Source organism: Equus quagga, chromosome 10, assembly GCF_021613505.1.
Source record: "Equus quagga isolate Etosha38 chromosome 10, UCLA_HA_Equagga_1.0, whole genome shotgun sequence".
In the NCBI taxonomy this organism is placed as follows: domain Eukaryota; kingdom Metazoa; phylum Chordata; class Mammalia; order Perissodactyla; family Equidae; genus Equus; species Equus quagga.
The window spans coordinates 34,415,400-34,442,396 of record NC_060276.1 but is presented as its reverse complement, the minus strand read 5'-3'; the positions used below and the strand labels follow the sequence as shown (position 1 = coordinate 34,442,396).

Below are 26,997 nucleotides of genomic sequence, written 5' to 3'. Positions count from 1 at the left end.
TTTCTGGATTTTAAACATGAATAATTTATTCACATAACCCTTAAATATATAGGAAAACATAAACCTAAATTTGAGACCACTTATCTCCACCATTCCAAAGTACTATGTTTCAGGGCTCCCGGAGACAAACTTCTCATAAATATTTCCTGCCTAAGAAATTAGAAAGCCCCCCTTTATAAGCTATCGAGTACTGCAAGGGTTGTGTGATTGGTTGCTTCTGCAATATAATCACTACTAGTACAATTCAATAATTGATAGGATGATCGGTTATGAGCTCTGTAACCTAGATAATTAGCCTGAAGTCGAATCATGACTAAAATGCTAAGCTTTATATTGAGAATGTTAGAATCAGAAAAGAAAAAAGTCAAAAGGTAAGCATCCATATTAAGCCCTACAAATCTGATATTCATATATTGAGTAAAACATATTTTCCTGAATTATCCACTTGTTGCCACAATTCTTTTCTTTGCTAGTAGGAAATCTAGCAATGGAATAGCTTCCCTTCACCTCATAGAAAAAGTTATAACCCTCCCCCCCACACACACACCAAGAGAGCTTACTCAAAATGACTAAATGGAAAAATAGATTGGTATACGTCAAAATGACTTCATATGTGGGGGGAGGTTTGCAGTGCCATCATGTACCTGTATTTTGATAAGAACCCTAATTTTAAGCTTTCAGGATTAGGAATGTTTTGCTCAATTTAACTGCATTAATATCATCAACATATGGAATATTCCATCTTAAAAGTATTTAATGCCTGTGGTTCTATGTTTAAAGTTTCCTAACTTATTGATTCTTCTATATGTTCAGCTACTCCAAGAAAGGGGGAAAAGTCACTTTGGGTTGTGATCAATCGACCATTTTAAAATAAGATTTTTATTACCGCCAATGCCAATAAGGACGGTGAAGATAATCACACTTTTTTTTTCTTTTTGCTCAATGAGTTTTTTTAAAACACCTTTATTGAAGAAAAATGACATAAAATAAACTGTACACCTCTAAAGTACACAATTTGTTAAGCACTGACATACGCATATACATGTGAAACCAGTCCCACAACCAGGATGGTGAACATATCCATCACCTCCAAAGTTTTCTTTTGCTCCTTGGTAACTCCTGTCTCCCACTCCTCTCTACTCTCCCCTTCCTCAAGCAACCACTGATGTACTTTCTGTCAATATAGATTAGTTTGTATGTTCTTAAGATTTGTATCAATGGAATCATGAGTATGTGTTCTTTGGGGGATGGCTTCTTGGCAAAATTATTTTGAGATTCATCCATGTTGTTGTATCAACAGTTAGTTCCTTTTTATTAGTGAGCAGTATTCCCTAGTATGAACATACACCAATTTGTTTATCTATTCACCCATTGATGGATATCTGGGTTGTTTCCACTTTTTGGCCACTACACATAAAGTTGCTATAAGCATTCATGTATAAATTGTTGAAAGGATCTATGCTTTCTTTTTTCCTGGGTAAATACCTAGAGAAGGACTGGCTCAATCATATGGTAGCTGTGCATTTAACTTTTTAAGAAACTGCCAAACTCATTTCCAAAGTGGATGTACCATTTTACATTCCACCAGCAGTGTTATGAGAATTCCAACTCCTTCATATCCTTGTTAATACATGTCATTTTTTTAAACTTTTTTTTGAGGAAGATTAGCCCTGAGCTAACATCTGCTGCCAATCCTCCTCTTTTTGCTGAGGAAGACTGGCCCTGAGCTAACATCCGTGCCCATCTTCCTCCATATGTGGGACGCCCGCCACAGCATGGCTTGACAAGTGGTGCTAGGTCAGCACCCAGGATCTGAGCCTGTGAACGCTGGGCCACTGAAGCAGAACATGCGAACTTAACCACTGCGCCACTGGGCCAGCCCCTAAATGTCATTTTAATAGGTGGGTAGTGGTATTTCATTGGGGTTTTAATTTGCAATATCCTTAATGACTAATGAGGTTGACCATTTTCTCATGTGACTTTTTTATGATCCATGTATCTTCTTTGATGAAATGTTTGCTCAAATATTTTGCTTTTTTTACTTGGTTGTTTGTTTATTATTAGGTTTTGAGTGTTCTTTATATATCCTGGATACAAGTCTTTTACGAGAAATATGCTTTGTAAATATCTTCTCCCAGTTTGTAGCTTGTCTTTTCAGTCACCTAACAGTGTCTTTTGAAGAGCAAAAGTTTTTATTTTCCATGAAGTCTTTTATCAGTTTTTTATGGATTGTGCTTATGGTGTTGTATCTAAGAGGTTGTTCCCTAAGCAAAGGTCGCAGAGGTATTCTCCTATGTTTCCCTCTAAAAGCTTTATAGTTTTAGGTTTACATTTAGGTCTATGATCCATTTTGAGTTAAATTTTGTGTATGGTGTGAGGTTTAGATTGAAGTTCTTCTTTTTTTGCATATAGATAACTTCTTTTTCCAGCATCATTTATTTAAAAAAACCAAAACTTTTCCACTGAATTGCCTTTGCACTTGTCAAAAATCAGTTGTCCATATATATGTGGGTTTATCTTTGGACTCTCTATTCTGTTCCACTGATCTATCTTGATGCCAATACCACATTGTCTTAATTACCGCAGCTTTATAATAAGACTTGAAATCAGACAGTTGTAGCCCCCAACTTTGTTCTATTTTAGTTTTGACTATTCTAGGTACTTTGCCTTTCTAGATTCATTTTAGAATAAATTTGGCAATTTTGTCAGAAAAACAAACTGGGATTTTAATTGAGATTTCATTGAATCTATAGATCAATTTGGGGAGAAGTGATCTCTTAACGATACTGAGTCTTCCAACCCATGCACAGGGTATATTAATTTAGGTCTTCTTTATTTCAGCAGTGTTTTATAGTATTCAGTCTTGCATATCTTTTGTCAGCTTTATTCCTAAGTATGCTTAAGTGTTTGAGGGTTTTTTTTTAAGGAAGATTGGCCCTGAGCTAAAATCTGCTGCCAATCCTCTTTTTGCTGAGGAAGACTGGCCCTGAGCTAACATCAGTGTCCATCTTCCTCTACTTTGTATGTGGGACGCCTGCCACAGAATGGCTTGCCAAGCGGAGCCATGTCCTCACCTGGGATCCAAACCAGAGAACCCTGGGCAGCCAAACCAGAACGTGCGCACTTAACCGCTGCACCACTGGGCCAGCCCCTATCCTTAAGTGTTTTTGATCCCTAAGTGCTATTACAAATGGCATTACTCTTTAAATTTCATTTCTTGATTGTTCATTGCTAATATATAAAAATACAATTGATTTTTGTATATTGATCTTGTAACCTGCAACCTGATATACTCATGCATTAGTTTTCTAGTATCTTTTTTGTGGATTCCATCAGATTTTCTACATAGAGTTTCATGTTGTCCACAAATAAAGACAGTTTTACTTTTTCCTTTCCAATATGCTTGCCATTTATTTATCTATTTATTATTTGTTTATTTTTGCCTGGTTGCACTGGCCAGAACATCTAGCACAATGTTGAAAAGAAGTGATAACAGTGGACACTCTTGTCTTATTCTTGATTTTAGGGGGAAGTCATTCAATCTTTCACCATTAAATATAATGCTACCTATATGTTTTCCATAGTTGCTCTTTATCTGGTTGAGAAAGTTTCTTTGATTCCTATTTTGCTGAGAATTTTAATGAGGATAGATGCTGAATTGAGTCAAATTACTTTTCTGCATCTATTGAAATCATAATATGTTTGTGTATTAATTTGTTAGTATGATAAATTACATTGATTGCTTTTGAATGTTAAATCAAATCTGTATTCCTGGGAGAAGTCCAACTTTATTGTATGTATTATCTTTTTTATATATTGTCGGATTCAGCTTGCTCAAGTTTTGTTTAAAATTTTTGCCTCTAGGTTTGTGAAGGATATTGGTCAGTAGTGGGTTTTTTTTGTAATGTCTGTCTTGTTTTGGGATCAGAGTAATGCTGGCCTCATAGAATGAGTTGGTAAGAGGTCCCTCTCCTCCACTTTTTGGAAGAGTTTTTGTTGAATTCGTATTATTTCTTCCTTAAATGTTTGATGGAATTCACCAGTAATCACATTTTCTATATAAAAATTTTTAAAATAAATATAAGAAATAAAAAGCCTTTTGTGATTTGGTTAATGTTTAAATATAGCTATAACTTTTTAAAAATTTGTCCTTCAGCGTCATTAGTTTTCAATATTTTCAATTAGAATGAAATTCTTACCCACACAAATACATTTTTCACAGCTGTATTGAGATATAATACATATATACAGCATAAAACTTACCCATTTAAATTATATAATTCAATTTTTAAAAATACATTCATAGAGTTGTGCAATCATCACCAAAATCTAATTTTAGAACAAATATCATATCATTTTATCACCCCCCGAAAAACTCTGTACCTCCTCGTTTACCCCTCCCCCATTTCTGGCAACCACTAATTCACTTTCTAGCTCTATGGATTTGCCTATCTGGACCTTTCACATAAATGAATAAATGGAATTATATACAAGGTCTTTTGTGGCTGGCTTCTTTCACTCAACAAGATGTTTTCAAGGTTCATCCATGTTGTAGAATGTTCATTCCTTTTTATCACCTAATAATATTCCATCATAAGGACCATATACAATTGAAGGAAAACACTTTCAACTTATATTAGATATACCAAATGCTATAGAAAAAGATAAATTTTCAGTAAAAGAAATCAGCAGTTTCCAGTCAAGATAGTGGATTCACAAAGATATTAGGAGCCTAATCACATTAACAATGGTGAATAAAATCTATTCATTTTCTAATTAAAAAGTACAACAAAGATTATAGTGATGGATGTACAACTCTCTGAATGTACTAAAGGCCACTGAATTGTAACTTTAAATGGGTGAGTTTTATGATATATAAATTATATCTCAATAAGGCTGTTTTTTTTTTAAGATATAACAGATAAAATCTGTTCACCAGAAAGGGAAGGGAAAGAGATAGCAATGAGCCAGAAGCTGAAGCCATAGGCTTGTGTGAGTTGCTCCTGGGTTCTTGACTGTACATAGTGTACTGTAAAGTTCTGTGTTTATTACTTCTTTAGGCATTATATAACCATGTTTGATGTAGAGAGTCACAAAAATTAGAACTATACAATATCCTTAAATAATAACAAAAAGACAAACTTGTTTATCTACTCTCCTATCTTTTCTACACTCAGTAAATCTTATCTTAGCATCCACTATGTACCAGGCACTATTCTAGGAACTAGGGATCAATGGTGGGCAAGGATGATCATGGTATATGAAAAATGTGTATAGAAACAAAATTAACATGAAATCCTCCAAAATGTTAATGCTATGCCTTTCTGTGGTTTCCAAAGTTTCTAAAATGAACATGTATTCCTTTTGTCATTAGAAAAACAGAAACAAAAACAAAAGGAATAACATACATATTTTTCCAGAGATTCTTATTATCTTTATTTGATTGGAGGAGTGTCAATTATTATTCAAAACATGCAGTTATCCTAACCAAGACCTCAAATTATTCTTGTGGGGTTTCTTTTCTTGTTCGTTTGCTTGCTTGTTTACTTATTTATCTACACCATTTATCTATTTGGGGAGGGGGCAATTCTTCTTAGAGGAAAGGGGAAGTATATTAGTTTTCTATTGTTGTGTACCAAAATACCACAAACTTAGCAGCTTAAAAAAAACACCCATTTATTTTGTGGGTCAGGAATTTGGGCACAGATCAGCTGGTTTCTTTCATCACCTCACTAGGCTGAAATCAAGGTGTTGGCCAGGGCTGAGGTCTCACCTGAGGCTAAAGGCTCTCTTCCAAGATCTCGTGGTGATGGAAGATTTCGTTTCCTTGTAACTGTTCAACTCATGGTGGCTGTCTTCAAGGCCAACAGGATAATGTCTGCTGTTGCTTCTTATCTCCTTTAAGGGCTCACCTGATTGGGTTAGGTCTAACCAGAATAAACTCCATTTTGATTAACTCAAAAGCAACATCTGCAAAATCTGTTTGCCAACATATTCATTGAGCCCTCCCACAATCAAGGGGAGGTTTTTATTCAGGGTGTGTACACCAGAGGGTGGGAATCTTGGGGGCCACCTACCACAGAAGAGTTCTTTAAAGGAGTATAAGAAGCTCTCCTAGTTATCCTTCAATTCACTCACAAGAAGAACTAGAGCATGTTTTGTAAATTAACCACACACACACAAAATTAACAATAAAACTATGAATTACTATAGCAATATATAAGAACTATCTTTGTAAGGGAAAACATAAATTACCTTAATGAAATTAACCATTTCTTGTATATACAGAGTGTATTGTTAGGAAAAATTATGAAAGATCAAAATGGACAAAAAAGTAATAGTGAGTGTCCTGTCGAATTTGCCTATCAGGGTTATCTCCACCTTTCATTGTCTTTGAATTACTTTACAATTCTAAGTTGTAGATAACCGAAAGAGCTGCAAATAATTTTTCCATATGCACGTAAATTCTGTCTAGTGGACATACAACTGATTCCCCTCTCCCTCTGTGGAAAAAGCCAGTTTTGAATCTATGCTGTATTTGTAAATTCATTTCATAAGCTATTTTTCTGCTCTTTGAATTCACCTTGAACCAATAACATCTTTCTGGTTCTTTCATTAATTAATGAATTAAATAAAATCTTTGACACATGTTCATTTTATATTTGTATGATAGTCATGATTTTATTTTTAAAAAATTATGTTTTAACACCATCCTTTAAATTCCAAAGAATTAAAAAAAATGCTAGTAGGTACAATTTGAGTAATGATAATATTTGGCCATGGTGTAGAATTTCTGCGCATATCATGAGCCAAGTTTTGCAATGCTGATTATCTGTTTAGTGACAAGTATTTTGCCACTTCCTTGCTTGGTACACTTAAAAACTGCCTGCTCCTGTTTTTAATTTTCAAATCATGTATACTTGAAGTGAAGTCATGTTGTGAAGTAATGACTGCATTCAAGCCTCCTAGGCAGGCTTTCAAGAAATCAGGGTATTTGGTCCCCTAAGATTCTGTACTCTTACTTCTTAACATCAGGATAATGGGAAGAAAATTTTAATTCTCCTTCATAGTTCATTATTTAAAATGTGCTTCAGTAATCAGTCTCTAAGAGAAGTCTTTTCTGATTCCATAATTCCACCTACCAGTTTGGTGTGGGAAATCTGGCTATTTAAATACAAGCATGTTATTTTTTTTTCAGGCTGAAAGCTGAATTTCCAAAAGAAATAAATCAAACGCAGCCTTTTGAAAATTGGACCTATTATGCTAAGCTGATGTATCCTCAGAGAGGAAAAGCGCAAAGCACTTGGAACTAATAGAATTGGCTGAACATGGGGATTTTTAAAAGGCCCTGGCCCATTTCCTGGCTGACCTTTCTCACAGCATAATGTAGCAGTAAATTGGAGTGGCATCTGAGTAGTTCAGACTCACACATTCTTGACATATACTAGTCAGAATCATAATGTTTTACATAGTTTTTATTATGATTTTATTTAGCTTGAAACATGTAGAACACACGCTCACAAACAAAATTTAATATCGGATTATTTTTTCAAAATTGATTGTAGTAGTAGAAAGTAACTATGTTCCCTAGCAACAACAACATTGCCTAAGTTATGAACACTACCATTGGGCAGCAGAATCAGACACAGCAGCCTTGAGCAAATTTAAGCTGACAGAAACGCCATATTGTTGAACATCACCTCATTGGAACTAAGAAAACAAAAAATTCACCCAATCATCCTCTTATCCTAGGTAGTCGTTATATGGGGCTTTTTGCTTTCTTTATTTGTACCTTACAATCCGAAAATAGGAACTTCTCTCTTAGATTTTATCAATTTTCAAAGAAATCTAACAATGCTTTGAATACGTCACTTACCCTGTCATCAACAGAAATTATTAGGATGTATATATCTTTAGTTTATCATTGTTAGGGGAAAGTGCCTGATGAAATCTTAGATTATATTCACAAAGCGGATTTGACGTCCTGTGGATAGAGGGGCTTATGTGTATAGATATCAAGTTGTGAGCATGTCTCCTGAATGAAGTAATAATTTAGGGATTGAGGTCACAAAAATAATTACACCATGATTTCTGCCCTGGAGAAGTTTGGTCTAGCAGGGAAGAAAGACATATAATAAATTAATTACCATATAAAACATATAATGCAGATATCCACAAAGTGCTATGGAAAAACAAACAAAGGAGTTATTATGATGAAGCAAAAAAATGGATAAAGTGAAAGAAGAGGGTCACAGGAGATGACTTTTAAGGACCGTCAAAAGAATTACCAAGCAAAGAAGGGGTATTTCTATCAGAGGGAATAATTTTAGTAAAATGTATGTACAACAACTTTTACACTACAAAAAGACATGTACATTTTCTTTCATTGGCATTACAAAAAAACACATATTCTCTTTTGCCCCTTGAGATAAAGTGATGAATTTCGTCTCCCGCTTCAGCAGGTCCATAAACAAGACGCTTTTATGTCTTGAACATAGAATTAAATACGTATATATTCCAAATCAGGAGTAGCCATAGATACTTTAGTATTTTAAAAAGATGTTAATGTTAATATAGCAAGTGTTGATTTTTAAAAATTTTTTATTCCCAAGATAACAACCGTATTACAAATTTCCCCAGTATTTCAAAATGGCATTAAATGAGATTTAAAAAAAAAAAAAAAGATGACTTTATTTTCTGAGTGTCTTGTCTACATATATTTGGTCTAGGTATTTTGGGTTTTTGGGACAGCCCTTTTAAAGTGGAGCATGCTGGGGCCGGCCCCGTGGCTGAGTGGTTAAGTTCGCGCGCTCCGCTGCAGGCGGCCCAGTGTTTCGTTGGTTCGAATCCTGGGCGCGGACATGGCACTGCTCAACAAACCACGCTGAAACGGCATCCCACATGCCACAACTGTAGGGACCCACAACGAAGAATATCCAACTATGTACTGGGGGAATTTGGGGAGAAAAAGGAAAAAATAAAATCTTTAAAAAATAAAAAAATAAAGTGTAGCATGCTTAAATTTCATACTTGGGGTGCTTGTTACAAACCCCTAGATTCCTGCTTAGTGAATCAGAATATATGGAGATGGGAGGTGGGAAGCAGGAATTTGCACTTTCTACAAATTCCTCAGGTGATGCTTAGATATTACTGCTTTATAGAGAATTTAGCCTAAAGGTACAGCTAAAACACACTTGTTTCCTAGATCACCACAAACTGAGAAACAACTGCAAATTAATTGCCCAAGAAAATTTGTAGAGTTTTACCTATAGATATAACTACAGGTAGGACAAAGGGTAAAATAAACAGTTTAAATTTGTTTTAATTTCTTTCTTAATAAGAGCAAGAATTTACAAAACGTATTTACTCAAAAACAATTCTTAAAATTTTAAGCAAAAGGAGGGTTCCTACAATAGTAGTTAAGAGTGTGTTGCAGTTTGCAGGTTTAGGAGAGGGAAGCTTTTCATCTACTATGTGGGGTTCAGGATGCGGGGATGTGTGAATTAAACCAACAAAAGATAAATTAGCAAGAGGAAAAACCAGAGTTTATTTACACATGCAGTGTGCACATATGAGGGAGTGCTCAGTGAGAAGTAACTCAAAGGGGTAGTTAGAATTTTGGGCTTATATACCTAACTTAGTAGGGGAAGGGAAGAGGGGAGAAGGCTTCCATGGGAAGAACAAATAGCTTTCTTTAGGAAAGACAAGTGAGTTTCTAGAAGAACAAAGAGGAGATAAAAAAGTTTGTGATAATTTTGTTTATGTAGCTGTGAGTGGTCTTTCTGTCTCCTTCATGGCCATGAAACTCCAGAGAGGAGATTTATGGTAGATTCACTCTTGGTTTCGCTCCTGCAAGTAGAAGGCTCCCCCAAGAGTGAATTTATGGCAGTCATCATTTCTCAGAAGTTTCTGCTTTTAGTCAAACAAGGAAGTTCTGAGAAGGCTTCTTTCTATCCCTATTGAATCTCAAATGTCTTCAGCTTAAATTAATCTGTACGCCAACTGTGGGGTTCCAAGCAGGTCCCTATACAGATCAAGAAGCCATTTGGGAATGAAGTGTGTTAAGTTTTCAAAGTCAGAGCAGGTATTTTTGCTCTAAAACAGTTAGGCAAACAGAGCAAGGGCATATACAAATAATTGGGTAAGGCATGTTGGCTATCAGACACTAGTGAGAACTGATACCAACATAATTTCTTGTCCCTCTTTAAATGATACTGACTCCAGGCATGCTTTCCTGTCCTTAAACTGGGACCAGGAATAAGAATTTAGCTTCTCACTGTAGGAAATACTTACTGTTAGAAGATAAGCCAACTAAAATAGCTTGATGATCAATATTCACTTCAAAATGCTCATCCTTGCTGTGTTCACCAATCCCAAGATATTTGGGGATTGCATCAACTCTGCCAAATCTATAGCAGATTCCTGCCTTCAAAATCACCTTAAAATCACCCATTCTAGACTCTAAAACATCTTATAGACACCCTTCCTTAATTTCTCCATTTTGGGACAGTACTAAGACTGTCATGGTGGTTTCCTATCTTACGACAGTAATCTAATAAACAGCATGCTTGAGCAACAACTTGTTCTTATAAATCTTGTGAAACACTAAAAAAAAATTGGCAAAAAATTACTAGGCCGTTTCAAAGGAATTCTAGATGTTGTCTAGAAGACCTTTAGGGATTATCTGATTCTATTAAGATCTATGCTTTTCACTCTCTTTGGGCTATTTTACAATTCTGAATGTTGTAGAAAACAGATAATAATGCAAATCATTTTTATCCATAGAGATGCAAATGAATTTTTTCTGGTTGGGGACACAATTGATTGAAGAAAAGATGATTCTACACCTTACATTTTATTTCCCTGTATTAATCAGTTTTGCATCTAGTAGGAAATTCATTTGATTACTTATATATATACATCAGTTCTTTGGATTCTCCTTTGAACCAGTATTAACATTTTACTTGTTCAATCATTAATGAGTGAGTTAAATAAGACCCGTGATGTGTGTTTATTCTATATTTGTATAAATCATGATTCTACCTTTATGAAATTATCCTTTAACATTGAGGATCTTTTGGCGAGTCAACCCCAGGATGGAACAAGAAAAAGAAATCAGACTTGGTTAAAAATCTATATGAGTAATATGCCAGAACTAAAGGGTGAAGCAAAAAGAACAGACATGAGATTTGGTACATAGGATCATGGTAAGTGAAGCAGCCTGTATTAGTCAGGGCTCTCCAGGCAAACACAAGAGAGATTTATTTGGCTCACATGATTGTGGGGCCTGGCAAGTCTGACATTCCTAGGGCATGAAGTCTGGACATGAAGGTAGCAGTTGATGTTGCAGTCTAGAGTCTGAAATGCAGGGCAGGCCAGCAGGCAGGAAACTCAGGCAGTTTCCTCTATGTTGCAGTCTTAAGGCAGCATGGCTTCTTCCTTGGAAAATCTGTTTTTCTCTTAAGATCATCAGCTGATTAAATAAGGCCCACTTATATTATACAGGGTGATCTGCTTTACTCAAAATCTATTGATTGTAAATGTTAATCATATCTAAAAAATACCTTCACAGCATCATCTAGACTGATAGACTGATGTTTGGCCAAAACTTTTTCACATACTTAAAGTTGAGGCAAGAATTTGTCTCTGTGCAACGTCTAGAGCAGTGCTTCTCAAGTTTTAATGCACAACGCAATTACCTGTGGATCATGTTAAATGCAGATTCTGATTCAGCAGGTCTGGGGCAAGCCCTAACTAGATCCAAGATGATGCTAATGATGCTGGTCCTTGGACCACACTTTGAGTAGTAAGGGTCTAAACCAGCACTGCACAACAGAAATATTATCCAAGCCACAAATGTCAGCCACATATGTAATTTAAAATTTTCTAGTGACTATATTAAAAATGTAAAAAAGATGGGGCTGGCCTGGCAGCATAGTGGTTAAATTTGCATGTTCTGCTTTGGCAGTTCAGGGTTCAAGGGTTTGGATCCTGGGTGCAGACCGACATGCCACGCATCAAGTCATGCTGTGGTGGCATCCCACATATAAAATAAAGGAAGACTGGTACAGATGTTAGCTCAGGGCCAATCTTCCTCACTTAAAAATAAAAAGTAAAAAGAAATAGGTAAAATTAATTTCAATAACTTATTTAACCCAAAATATCAAAAATATTATTATAACATGTAATTAATATACAAATAATTAAGATATTTTACATTTCTTTTTTCATGCTAAGTCTTTGAAACTAGTGTGTACTTTACACTTACAGCACATCTCATTTCATACTAGCCACATTTCATGCGTTCAATAGTCACATTTAGCTGTTGGCTATCACAGTGGTCAGTGCAGGATTAACTCTTCCATGTAGGAGCCATAAAGGAGCATCTGGATCAGTATTTGAGACATTTCCTTTCATCTTCTCATTTCTTCTTTTAGATAAGTTTCTATTAAATGAGATTAGTATTCAGGAATCCAAGTGCATTTGAGCACAAACATTAACAAAATCCAAGCATAAGGCTGAACTATGCAGATCAACAGCAGCCTTTGATTCTTTTTCTCTAAGAAGTAGAGAAACATCTACATTCAGCAAAAGACACAGTGAGATGTGAAACTTTTGCATTGGTCCCTCATGGTTGACTGTACAGATGACACTGGCCCAATCCTCTCTCAGTTCTGCCAGCTGAGTCTAGGGTCAATGCAAGGATTCTGGAGCATGATGCTGGCATCTCAGAAGAATTTATCAAGAAAGCAGGCCAAAAAAGATGTCCAAAGGCAACCCTAATCCCATTCTAGTGCCCCAATACTCTTCTGTACTCCAGTACTGATGCCTTTCAATATCATATCCCACAGGTGAAAGAAAGATCCCATCTGCTGGGTAGAGGAAATGGATAATGAAACGCTTCACTGAGAAGTTGTATTAGAACTGGCACTTGATAGACTGGCAAAAATTTTGCAGGAAAAGTTGGAGGGAAATAATATTCCAGAAATAAGGAAACATATGAACAAAGCTATGTATAAGCCTAGAGGAAAAGAGGAAGATCTTGAGTTTGAATCTTTGCTTTCACACTTACAAACACTACTGTGACTTCCATCCCACTTACCTATCAATGTGAAATCCCTGCCTTACTTATTCTTTCTAGTTTCTTGCTCCCCTGTTAGATAACCCTATCCCCATAGCGCATGCTCAGTTGGTTAATTGTTTATTTTCTGTCTCTGGGTAGGAAAATTCCCTTAGTTATTTCACTTCCTTTCCCAACCACCCCTTATTGTGCAGGTGAAGTTATCTATTGGGCAGCCATTTTATCTCACTCCCTGGCATACAAAAAAAAGACAGCCAGATTTACATTCACAAGAATTATCTTCACTTCTATTTTTTTTCTATGTTGCTTTAGATAATTAATTTTCCCTCTTTGAATTATTTTCTTCATTTATATAATAGTGATGACAAACCCTTCCTCATAATTTTGTTAGCATTAAATAGAATATGTACATTAGAATGATCAGTAATTAGTAGATCCTCAATAAATTATTTTGTCACCCTTTAAAAAACATGTGAGTGACAGAAATTAGCAACTTTGGAAAGCAAGTCCTAAAAAATTGATCTTAGACCCTTCTGATTTTGAGAGTATCTAAGGATTAAAAGTATATTTCAATGTTAGGTTTTCCTCAACTTTTAATCTTCTGCAAAGATTGCTTATATGCATTTATACAGTTAGAACCTCAGGGCATAATTGTAAATAATAAAAAATTAAAATATATTACATGCATCTAAAAATCTAAAAATAGTCATAAGAGTAAATGAAATTGTATGTTATTAATTTAAGTTTTGTAATGAGGTGGGACTGATATGACACAGAATTGTAAAGTCGACTCTAAGGAACTTGTTCAGGGTCAAAATGCAGTGGTGTACATATGTATACCAGTATCTCAGTCAGTTTATGTACCCAAATTGAAGGTGGAGATAAAGCTGGGTCTTGTAACTCCAAGAAGACTCATAAACTAAAAGGAAAGAAGCTAATAAAGGGCCAGGCACCTAAGCTCTGGTCAGGATACAGGTAGTTAGTGTAATTCTCCTGGACAGCAGTTGCTCTCGCTATGAGTAAAAATCTGATGCCTGACATGCATACACTTACAATGATTATTTCTCTGCATAAGTGAAATTGGCACACTTCTCTGTTCAAAGCAATTCATTAATTTTGCAATATTTTCCTCAAACGAAATTAAGTTTTTAACAAAACAAAAATATATACTAGTGTACAGAATTTGCATACAGTTGTGTCCTTTTCCATCGTGGCTAGGATTTATAGGAACTTTAAGTAGATGTTCATAAAATGTATCTTCCACAGGCTTTTAGTAATGTTATATAAATACACTTCGACTCATTCAGCAATTTGCAATGTACTGTTCATGGCAATGAAAAAAGTTCAGTATAAAAACACTGTATCTGGAATGGATCCAAAAGAAAATCAATAATAGAGATATATATTTTGAAAAGAATGATACAATACTACGTTGACCTTGAGCTATGCAATTTTAATTTTGATGAGGATAATTACTAAAAATGCTGTGTGTGAATTTGGTATAGGGACCAGAGTCATTTAAAGTCTCTAAGTTTTTGGAGTAACCACAAGAAAAATTATAAGCAAGAAGTTTGATCATGGGTTTACTATCCCCTGGGTCACATTCAATACACTTGGCCAGAACAGAATAGGTTAAGATCATATCCGTAGTTAAGAAAATCCTCATTAGGGAAAATAGGCTCAACAGAGAATGAAATAAAGGTCAACTCAGGTCCAAATTAGTATTTTTTGGTGATTGTTAACTTGTTGTTTTTCCTCTTCTAACAATTTACTGTTGGGCTCAATCATTAAGGGGAGGGATTACATTTTTTGCACCTGAAATTTTGGCAACCAATACAATGTTATTTTCAGGACCACTGAGACGGGCCTTTAGACCAGAGGTTTCCAAAGTGGATGTGTACAAGATGATCCATGGGGCACAATAAGGAAAACCAGAACTTCTATTTAGATTTTTATTTTATTTTATTCTTAAATAGCTTTATTGAGACACAGTTTCTACAGGCCATAAAATTCACCTGTTTAATGTGTGAAAGTCAATGGTTTTTAGCATTCAGATTTATGCAACCATCACCAGAATCTTATTTTCGAACATTTTCAATACTGCAAATAGAAACCCCATACCCATTAGCAGTCGCCCCCATTCTCCCTTCACCTCATATCCAGGCAACTACTATCTGTCTCCACAGATTTTCCTATACTGGACTTTTTATATAAATGGAATCATATAATAAGTGGTTTTTTACGATGGGTTCTTTCACTGAGCATAAAATTTTCAAGGTTCATCCATGTTGTAGTATGTACCAGTACGTCATTGTTTTTAAAGCCAAAAAGTAGCCCATTGTATGGATATACCAGATTTTACTTATCCATTCATCTGTAGATGAAAATCTGGGTTGTTTCCACTTTTTGGCTAGTATGAATAATGCAGCTATGAACATTCACATAGAAATTCCTCTATGGACATATGTTTTCAATTCACTTGGGTACATACCTAGGAGTGAAATTGTGGACTATATGGTAACACTATGTTTAACGTTTTGAGGAACTGCCAGACTGTTTTCCAGAGCAGCTGCATCATTTTATGGCTTTTTTTTTTAGGAAGATTAGCCCTGAGCTAAAATCGGCAGCCAATCCTCCTCTTTTTGCTGAGGAAGATTGTCACTGAGCTAACATCCATGCCCATCTTCCTCTACTTTATATGTGGGATGCCTGCCATGGTGTGGCTTGATAAGTGGTGTGTAGGTCCACACCCAGGATCCAAACCGGCGAACCCTGGGCTGCCAATGTGGAGTGCGTGAACTTAACTGCTACGCCACCGGCCGGCCCCATCATTTTACATTTCTACCAGCAATGTATGCGGGTTCCATTTTCTCAGCATTCTTGCTAACATTTATTTTCTGTTTATTTGATTAAAGTTACCTAGTGAGTGTGCAGCGGTATCACACTGTGCTCTTGACTTGCATTTCTCTGATGACTAACAATGTTGAGCACCTTTTCACGTATTTATTGGCTATTTCTTTGTCTTATTTGGAGGAATGTATAGTCAAATCCTTTGCCCATTTTTAAATTGGGTTGTCTTTTTATTGTTAAGGTGTAAGAGTTCTTTATGTATTCTGGACACCAGTCCCTGTATTGATATTTATTTTTATCTTGTTTTACAATTTCTAATTTTTGAATATGCTTTATAATGAACATAATAGTACAATAATACATGTATAGTAATTATAACTAAATTTGGGGGAGTGTACTCAAAGTATTTTTACTATTAGGGGCCTGTAATTAAAAGTCTACAGAGCACTGCTTTAGGCCAAAATTTTTTTTCTCCCACCTGTTTGGACAAGGTCATACAGCTCATGAATGCTAAAGCTGGAATATGAATTAAAGTCTGACTCCAAAGCCCATTGTTTTCTATGCGACACTGCCTATCAGTCAAATTACAGGTGAGATTTATGCAATTAAGAGGGAAATTGGACTAAATGACTTCCCTTCCAATTCTCAGATATTATGATGACATTTTGATGTAAAGAAACATTCAAGTCTGTGTCAGTGGTGATTTTCATAGCTAATAACCTCTAGGGGAAAGAGCCATTTTGTTTTACTGCCTGTGAATAATAACCAGTGCAATGACATGTATAAGTGGAATTAATAACTGTCTGCAATTGTGACATGCCAAACATGGACTTAAAAAGAAAAGATATATGACAATTACTATTTTTGCAGTTTATTTTTCTTTTTTTGGTGAGGAAGACTGGCCCTGAGCAAACATCTGTGTCAATCTTCCTCTATTTTCTATATGGGACACTGCCACAGCATGGCTTGATGAGCAGTGTGTAGGTCTGCGCCCAGGATCTGAACCTGTGAGCCCTGGACTGCCAAAGTGGAGCATGCAAACTTAACCACTACGCCACCTGGTTGGCCCCCCTATTTTTGCAGTCTTTAATCATCATTTATGTAATAATCAATAAATCTTATTTATACTTATTGCATTTAGAATGTGACTTTGTATTTACAGAACAAATTGTATTTATACTTATTCAAAGTAGATTCCATAAAATAAGTATGGCATACTTTCATTCTGATGAGGAACTCATCCTCCATGACTAAACGAATGAGATGAATGGATTACAGCATGAAGATCAATTCATTTCAGCCAGCTAATTTTTACAAATCACCATACAAATAATTAAGCTATTGTGATCAGTATGAATGAAATTTATTAACGTCTGGTTAAATCATAACATGTAAGCCTAGCTAATAGTCTACGGGCATGGATTATATTGCCACCCCAATTACATCATGAGAATAAATCTACTTCATACAGACAGAAAACTAAAGGAGAGTGAGTAAGAGTGCATTATTCTTCATGAAATAAAGTTCACTTAATTTTACCAAACAGCAGAAAACAGTATTTAAAAATACTCCTAATTTAGGCACTTGAAAAGATGTTCATCATCGCTGATCATCAGGGACATGCAAATCAAAACTACACTAAGATATCACCTTATACCCATTAGAATGACAAAAATAACTAAAACAAATAGTAACAAATGTTGGAGAGGTTGTGGAGAAAAAGGAACCCTCATACACTGCTGGTGGGAATGCAAACTGGTGCAGCCACTATGGAAAACAGTATAGGGATGCCTCAAGAAATTAAAAATAGAACCACCATATGATCCAGCTATCCCACTACTGGGTATCTATCCAAAGAGCTTGAAGTCAGCAATTCCAAAAGTCCCATGCACCCCAATGTTCATTGCAGCATTATTTACAATAGCCAAGACATGGAAGCAACCTAAGTGCCCATCAACAGATGACTGGATAAAGAAGATGCGGTATGTATACACTATGGAATACTACTCAGCTGTAAAGAAGAACAAAATCGTCCCATTTGCAACAACATGGATGGACCTTGAGGGAATTATGTTAAGTGAAATAAGCCAGATAGAGAAGGACAATCTATGCATGACTCCACTCATATGAGGAACTTAAAAATGTAGACAAAGATAACAGATTAGTGGCTACCAGGGGAAAGGTGGGGTGGGGGGGGGGGCAAAAAAGGGTGTAGGGGTGCAACTACAACACGACTGACAAACAATAATATACAACTGAAATTTCACAAGATTGTAACCTATCATTAACTCAATAAAAATTAAATTAAAAAAAAAGAAAAATACAAATTTAGTGAAGCAAAATCAAAATTATATAAAGTCAAATGAGTTATTTTACATACTCAATGCTTTCACTTGCTCCCAATGTAGTTATCTTTCCTTTAACCACTATATATATCTATATATATCTATATAGATATATATTTTTTTTTGCTGAGGAAGATTAGCCCTGAGATAACATCTTGAGCCAATTTTCCTCCACTTTATATGTGGGTCACCTAACCACAGCATGGCTGAGGAATGGTGTAGGTCTGTGCCCAGGATCCGAATCTGTGAACCCAGGCCACCGAAGCAGAATGTGCCAAACTTAACCACTATGCCACGGGACTGGCCCCATAACCACCACCATTTTAATGCATTGATTGGTGCATGCCTCCTTTGGCAAAGGTATTGAGAAATGCATAATAACTGCTGTTCTACAATATATAAGATTTCTGTTGGGAATTATTAAAAGACTTTTTTTTCCATTGAAGGATTTATACCATAATTAGAAAAATGACGGTCTAAACCCCATTGGAAAGATTGTACTTTAATTGGTATTCATGTGTGTTAGACTTTTTATTGAAGTTAAATTAACTGTGAAATCAACTAAATTACATTCTCACTTAAATATCTGAAATGACTGGCCCATTGAATTACCTTTTTAAAAAGAGCTACTCAAGCCATAAAAAAGGACAAAATCATCCCATTCACAACAACATGGATGGACCTTGAGGGTATTATGTTAAGTGAAATAAGCCAGACAGAGAAAGACGAACTCGGTATGACTCCACTCATAGGTGGAAGTTAACATATAGACAAAGAGAACTGATTGGTGGTTACCAGGGGAAAGGGGGGGTAGGGGGAGGGCACAAAGGGTGAAGGGGTGTACCTACAAGATAACTAACAATAATGTATAACTGAAATTTCACAAGGTTGTAAACTATCATAATCTTAATAAAAAAAAGAGCTACTCATCTGACATTAACTGAACAATCCTTTAGGACCAGAAATTTTAAAACCCTTCAGATGAAAATAGAGACTGAGGTGAAGTCTGAGAGGCAGTGGAATATTCTAAGTATAAAGTTACTTTGTTTTAGAAAATCATATATTTTACAAATATCTCAAGATGAAATAGTATGTTTCATATTTTGAGGCCTTCTTAGCAGAAAGATTTAGCCTAATGTCAGATGAGTGAGGGTCAAGGCCTGCTAACGACAAGATTATATTTGAATTTTTCATTTATAAGATAAAAATAATAGCACATGCTACCTAGACATATACTAGCTCTCCGTGATAGGATAAAACCATATTTCAAATTAATTAAGATATTTACTGAGTAAAATTTGCATGGTAACATGGAATTTTTAGGGCAGTTAAGGTAACATTCAGTCTGCTTGTCTACATTCACCACCCAAATGTCCTGGAAAACCCAAAATTTCATTATCTAAACTATATCTTCTAGGCTAGATGTTATACATGAAAGGAACAAAAAACCTCCTTTTCTCACAACATATTTATCACATAAATATATGGTTTTCAATAATTTTGACACTGTCAATATTGGATAAACTTTTATTGACCAAGTGTGTTAATTTCTAGTAAGAACAAGTGCTAGTAAAATGCAAGTTATTTATTCCGGGTCTAGGGACATTCCAAATAGTTAAGTAACTGGCAAATACTACTCCTATCTTAGAGACGAAGAAACTATGGTACATTAAAGATAAATTATTGGGTCCTTAGAAACAACAAATTCAGAGGAATTTGTAATATTTTGCATTTATATAATTTTATATACATTCAATTCATTTCACCAAAGATTTATTGAATATCTACTGCTTGCAAGGCACTGTGATAAGTGCAGATACAAAGATGAATGAAATGATCTCAATAAGCCTAAATCTAGTAAAGAAAAGGAGATCATAATACCACAGTATAATATTCTAAGGGAGATACAAATATGTGAACACAAAAGAGGGAGAGAACATCTCCAGCACAGCAGAATCAGAGCAGCATTGGAAAAATTATCTGAAACTTAGAGATAATGCTAAAAGTGTGGGCCATATATTTTCAATGTCATATGAAAGTAAAGGTCACCCAGGATCGTCTAGGGCAATGATCAGGAAATGTTTTCTGTAAAGGTCGATAGTAAATCTTTTCGGCTTTGTGGGCCATATGGTCTCACAAATATTCAACTCTGTCGTCGTAGAATGAAAGTAGCCATACACCATATGTAAACAAATGAGAGTGGCCAGATTTGGCCCACAGGCTGTAATTTGCCAACCCCTGGTCTAGGGGACCTAGGATAATAATTCCTTCAACTCACTGTTTACTGTTTATTAAAGGTAACTGATTTAGTGAAGCTGCATGTTAACTTGCAGATTTTTGTCTTGTCTAAATGAAAATAGTTCATTCTGAAGACAGATAATTCCAAAGTTTTATGGCCCTGTTGGACATTACTCAGTTTGTATCTAATCCAGCAAACTTATCTTCCTATCAATAATTTTAAAATGGTCTTTTACCGAGTCATGACATCTTAATGGTTCCTTCATTAATTAATGAGTTACATAAAATCTTTGACATGTGTTCATTTTATACTTGCCTGAATGTTATGATTTTACCTGTCTGAAAATTATACTTTCACAGTTTTTGAGGTTCCATGCAGATGCCCAATTGATTCACCTGCTGGAGACAAGTAAACTGAGTTATGGGAGACATGTACCTCACAGTCTGTTTAAGCCCAAGTACATTCTTCTGGGCTGTCAGGGTGAATCTCAAGCAGCAAAAGAACTTACTTGAACTTTGCTTATTCTGTTTCTATAGGTTTTATTTTCTCCTCCCTAGTGAGTTTTGTGTTTTTGTTCTTTTTTGCACATGACAAAAAAATTATTCCCCTTTGGTGGTAGTAATGATTGGGAATTTGTTTTTATTTTCTGACCATTTGGTGATTGTTATTGAATGGATGGTGGAGAGCTATTCTCTGTTGTGTGAGAAACAGCTCTTTTATATCTGGACCTATGAGTTTCTGTGTTTTTGTCTTTAATCTTGACCTGTGGCAAAAGTTGTAGAACTGAAGCTATAAGCTCTCCATACATCTGTGTTTCTGTAAATCAGAAAGGCCTTTCTCTCTCATATGAATAGGAAAGTTTCCCACCTACGAAGAGTAATAATAAATAAGAGTATAATGTCTCTTTAAAGAAGTCATTTGCAAGTTATTTACATATAAATCTAATATTCCTATAAATGGCAGAACATTTTAAAATGAACTTCTAATATTTTAAATTGCTATATATTTGTAAAATCCTTACAGAAATGGTTAGCTCAGAAACATTTTAAGAATTCATGTTTACATAATTAAGAATCTTTGGACAATTGAGATTGGTTTGATAATTTAGGTTTAAGAATGAGAACAAAACAGCTCTAGGTCTTTTCTCAAATGGATATTAAGTATAATAAAGTGTATGTTTTATTTTTATAAAATTTGTCTTTTATGAAAAGACTACTTAATGTGAATTTCTTAAACTTCTTATTTTGGTTTACTAATCAAACAAACTAATATAACTCCTACATAATTTTTAAGATTGCGAAAAATGTAAATTTGGCTTCTACTAAATTTCATCATTATTCTGACAAAGTTCTTATATCAACTGTAATTACGTTTTATAGCTTGAATATAATTTTCAAGATCCTTAGATAAATGAAACACTTGGATTAAAATCAAATTTAACTAGTTAATGAATAATCTTTGATTGACAGATAATTTCTAAGTGAAATGGAACACTTAAAAGATGATTACTAAGCATAATTTCAAACTAACATACATTTGCTTATTTTTTTATATGCTATAGGGTGGCTATGTCTTTGGTCATGTTAATGGACATGTTCATTTTTGACACTTTAAGGTGTAAAAAAGCTACGTGAGGCTGTAGAAAGTTGTGTACTAACAAGCTTTACTATTCTGCTTAATTCTAGTGTATAACAGTTTTCAATTACTTACCTCCCAGGTTCTTCTGTGAAATAGAAGCCGGTTACTGTGGTTAAAAGTTATAATTAATATAAATAGTCTAGGAAAAACAGTAACAGAAAAATAAACCTGGGTATATAAGGTAATGCTTCTGTTTTTGCTTATCAAGGTAAAAGAGACTAGATTTTTCCTTTAAAGCATCTGATTATTTTAGAATGTAAAAGAGGACAGGAAAAGATAAAGCCTAAATGATTACACAGAGTTGTAGAAGATTTTCAGAAAGGGAATTTTCTGTTGCCTTGGTTTATAATACTGAATTGGAAAAGAAACAATAAAATGTGTTAAAATTTTGCCAAGGTTTCTCTCAGTTTTGATGGGTTTATTCTAATAAAAAAAAGTGCTTGTGAAATTTTATTGCCAATATTATATCAATGCAAAACTAGAATGTAACTTTCTATTAAAATGATAATTGCAGAGGGATAGACACAGATCAATGGAATAGAATATAGAATCCAGAAATAGATCCCCACAAATATGCCCAATAATTTTTGACAAAGGAACAAAATCAATTTAATGGAGGAAGAAAAGCCTTTTCAATAAATGGCGCTGGAGAAATTGAATATCCATTAGCAAAAAAATGAGCTTTGATCTGAACTTTATATGAAAATTAACTCAATGGATAATGGGCTTAAGTATAAAGTGTAAAACTTCAAAACTTATAGAAGAGGACATGGAAAAAAATCTTTGGGACCTAGGTAGGACTAGACAAAGTTCTTAGACTTGACATAAATAGCAAAAATGATAAAATGAAAAGTTGATAAACTGGACCTCATCAAAATGAAAAGCTTTTGCTCCGTGAAAGATTCTGTTAAGAGGATGAAAAGACAAATTCCAGTCTGGGGGAAAATATTTGCAACTGCATAGCTGATATGTATATAGACCTTGTATCTAATGTGTATAAAGAACCTTTAAAATTCAACATCATAAAAAAAATAAACACTCTAATTAGAAAATGGACAAATAACAAGCACAGACATTTCATCCAAGAAGATAGACAGATGGCAAATAAACACATGAAAAGATGTGTTTAACATCATTAGCCATTAGAGAAATGCAAATTAAAACTATAATGAGATATCAGTACACACCTACCTATCAGAATGACTAAAATAAAAAATCGTAATAACACCAAATGCTGGTGAAGATGTAGAGAAACTGGATCAACACACATTGCTGGTAGGAATGTAAAATGGTATAGCCACTCTGGAAAATAGTTTAGCAGTTCCTTTTAAATTTAAAAATGGGCTTAACATATGAACTGGCGATTATACTCTTGGTATTTATCCCAGAGAAATGAAGATTTATCTTCATGCAGGAACTTGTACCTTAATGTTTACAGTAGTTTTATTCATAACAATTAAAAATGAAACTACTCAAATGCCCATCAATGGGTGAAAGGTTAAATAAACTGTGGTTCATCCATACCATGGAATACTACTCAGCAGTAAAAAAGGATGAATTATTGATACATGTAACAACTTGGATGGATCTCAAGGGCATCATCCTGCCTGAGTGAAAAAAAGCCAACCTTAAAAGCTCACATATTGTGTGATTCTTTTTACGTAACATTCACAAAATAACATAATTATAGAGATGGGGAAGAGAATCGTGGTTGCTAGGAATTAGGGATGGAAGGGGAGGAGATTGGTGTGACATAAATGAGTAACATGAAGGAGTCCTGTGGTGATGTTACAGTCGAGTATCTTGATTGTGGTAGTAGTTACACAAGGCTACACATGAGATAATATCGCATATAGCTACACACACACACACACGCATGCACACAAATGAGTGCATGTATATCTGTTGAAATCTGAATAAGCTCTATGGATGGTACCAATATCAATTTCTTGGTTTTGATATTGTACTATAGTTGCGTAATTTGTTAACATTGGGAAAAGCTCATGGGAGAGTACACAGAACTTCCCTGTATATTTCTTCGCAAACTCCTATAAATCTATAATTATTTTAAAGTAAAGAATTTTAAAAGATGATAAACTGGTCTTCAAACTTTTTTTTTTTTTTTTTTTTTTTTTTAAAGATTTTATTTTTTCCTTTTTCTCCCCAAAGCCCCCCGGTACATAGTTGTGTATTCTTCGTTGTGGGTTCTTCCAGTTGTGGCATGTGGGACGCTGCCTCAGCGTGGTCTGATGAGCAGTGCCATGTCCGCGCCCAGGATTCGAACCAACGAAACACTGGGCCGCCTGCAGCAGAGCGCACGAACTTAACCACTCGGCCACGGGGCCAGCCCCGGTCTTCAAACTTTTATCAAGGAGTAAAAAGAGGTTATATTTACCTCCTGTGTAATCTGCCTGATAGAGATTTCACATATTACAAGAATAATTCTATCTGCATTTTATTGCCTTTATCATGTCCTTGATTTAAAAAAAAATGCACCCAAAGGTACAAAGAACAAACGCAGAAATTATAGATTATAAGATTACAAGAAAACTTCATTTTCTATAATCATGTTACCTTCTCCTATGGTTATTTTAAAACATTTTGATTAATTTGATAACCAAGTGTTGTTTTTCAGGTAGCCATGTAAATATTTCAGAAACTATACAATTTACGTAAAGGCACTGGAGACTTGTCAATGCCTTTGCTGTTAAACATGTTCTTACACTCAGGGGAAACATTGATCAAACTCTTACAAAATAATTCTGTATCGTTCTGCCAATAGAGAACTTTACTCCCCTCCATTCTAATATTATTGGTGACTATAATAAATTAACCATAGCCTCACAGTCTCATTATCAAACATATTTTGCTTCCTAATGCATGCCTGAAATCTCTGCTCTAAGGTACTGGCTGGAATTTGTGTCTACAACAAAGGAGAGCCATTGCAGAGGCTCATGGCTATAACTATATCAGATACTCTGAACTATTGCTACTTGAAGAGTAGACTTTTGGTTACAGGCTTCTGAGCTGACATTGCATAGATAGGTTTTAGACTGAATGAATGGAGTGAGTTAGTTTTCAGAGCTCTTTATAGTCCAGAAATAGATGTATTTCCTGAAGGCAGACTGCTCACCCATGATGCAATGAGTAAGTGGAACCAGAATTAATTACATAGGCATGAATGAACTGATGAGGGAATCTTATCAGTTATTTCTTTGGAATGTGGTGGGTATTACTTTTTCCAGATTTATTATTATCATTTACATATCATAATATTGACCTATTGTAAGTGTACAACTCAATGATTTCTAGTCCATTTACGGAATTGTGGAACTATCACCAAACCTAGTTTTTCAATATTCCCATCACACCTAAAAATGCTCATAGACCCTTCTGCAGTCAATTTCCATTCCCCCCAAGCCCAGGCAACCACTGATCTGCTTTCTGACTTTATAAATGTCCTTTTCTGGACATTTTATATAAGTGAAATCCGGGAATATGGGTCCTTTTATGTCTGGATTCTTTCACTGAGCATGTTTTTAAGGTTCATCCATGTTGTAGCATGCATCATTATTTCACTCTTTTATAGAGGAATAGTATTCCATTGTTATGGATATACCACATTTTGTTTATCCATTCACCAACAATGCACATTTGAATTGCTTCCAGTTTTTGGCTATTATGAATAATGCCATGAATATTTGCATACAAGTCTTTGTGTGACAAATATTTTCATTTCTTTTGGGTAGATTCCTAAGAGTGGAATTGCTGGGTCATATGATAAGTTTATGTTCAACTTTTTATGAAACTTTCCCACAAGCAATTTTCTACATCCTCACCAACACTGTTATGGTTTGTCTTTTTAGATATAGCTATTCTAGTGGGTGTGAAGCGGTATCTCACTGTGGCTTTAATTTGTATCTCCATGGTGATTAGTTATGTTGAACAATTTTTCATGTGCTCATTGGCTATTTGTATGGCTTTGATGGGGTTGAGGGCAGGCTGCCCCAAGATGTGCCACTCTGGTCTGCAGACTATTTCTAGCTGAAGACAATGAAGCCTCAAAAGACTCAGGAAGAGCATCCGACCTTCCCCCCTCAAACTGTCTAAAGGACTCTAACATAGAAGGCCTGTTCCAGGAAGGAGCTCATATCGGTGATAGCTATAGTACGATGTAAAACAGGTGCCATAAAAGGACACCAACAAACCACCACCAAACCCATATTTTGGGCCTAGCAAAACCTGTTTAACATTTGCATTCCATCTCTAAGTAGATTGTCTTCCTCCCCTTTGAAGTCCCAGATCACTATGTCCTCCTTGTCTGTAGCTGAGGATACTTAAACAGGTGGACTCAGCCAGAGGGTTGGGTTACTCAGTTTCCTCTGGGTTTCTCCCATGTATACATGCTATTAAATTTTGTTTGATTTTCTCTTGCCAACCTGCCTCTTTGATTATTTGACCAGCCATGAGAACCTTAAGGAAAAGCGGTGAGGGGAATTCTCCCACTTCCCCGACAGTTTTGCCATCATCAGCAGGATCCCCACTGTATGGCACGTCTGCCTTCTCCGGTTGGAAGAACTGCTTTCCTCCCTGAGGCCACTGAGGATAAGGAGATCCCGGGTCACCTGAGGAAAGCCGGCAAAAGGTAAGATTTCTTACCACGTGAGCCTCCTGGAATCTCTATCTGCGGGGTCTGGTGGAAGCAAGTGGTGAGAATTTTTTTCTCTTTCTAAATTTAGGTTGGCAGGAGAAAATATTTGGGAAACTAGTTTCTTGTGTGACTCTGGTAAATTGGGTAGAGTACTCTTGGCTTTATTGATCCCTTTTTCCTCCCAGAGATAGCC

General features: G+C 35.3%; 1 protein-coding gene across 5 annotated transcripts in view; it reads right to left on the bottom strand.

Moving 5' to 3' along the window:
* DCX (doublecortin) overlaps positions 1–26,997 on the bottom strand; it is a 367,013-nt gene that overhangs the window by 302,930 nt on the left and 37,086 nt on the right. The gene's annotated exons all lie outside the window — the stretch shown is intronic.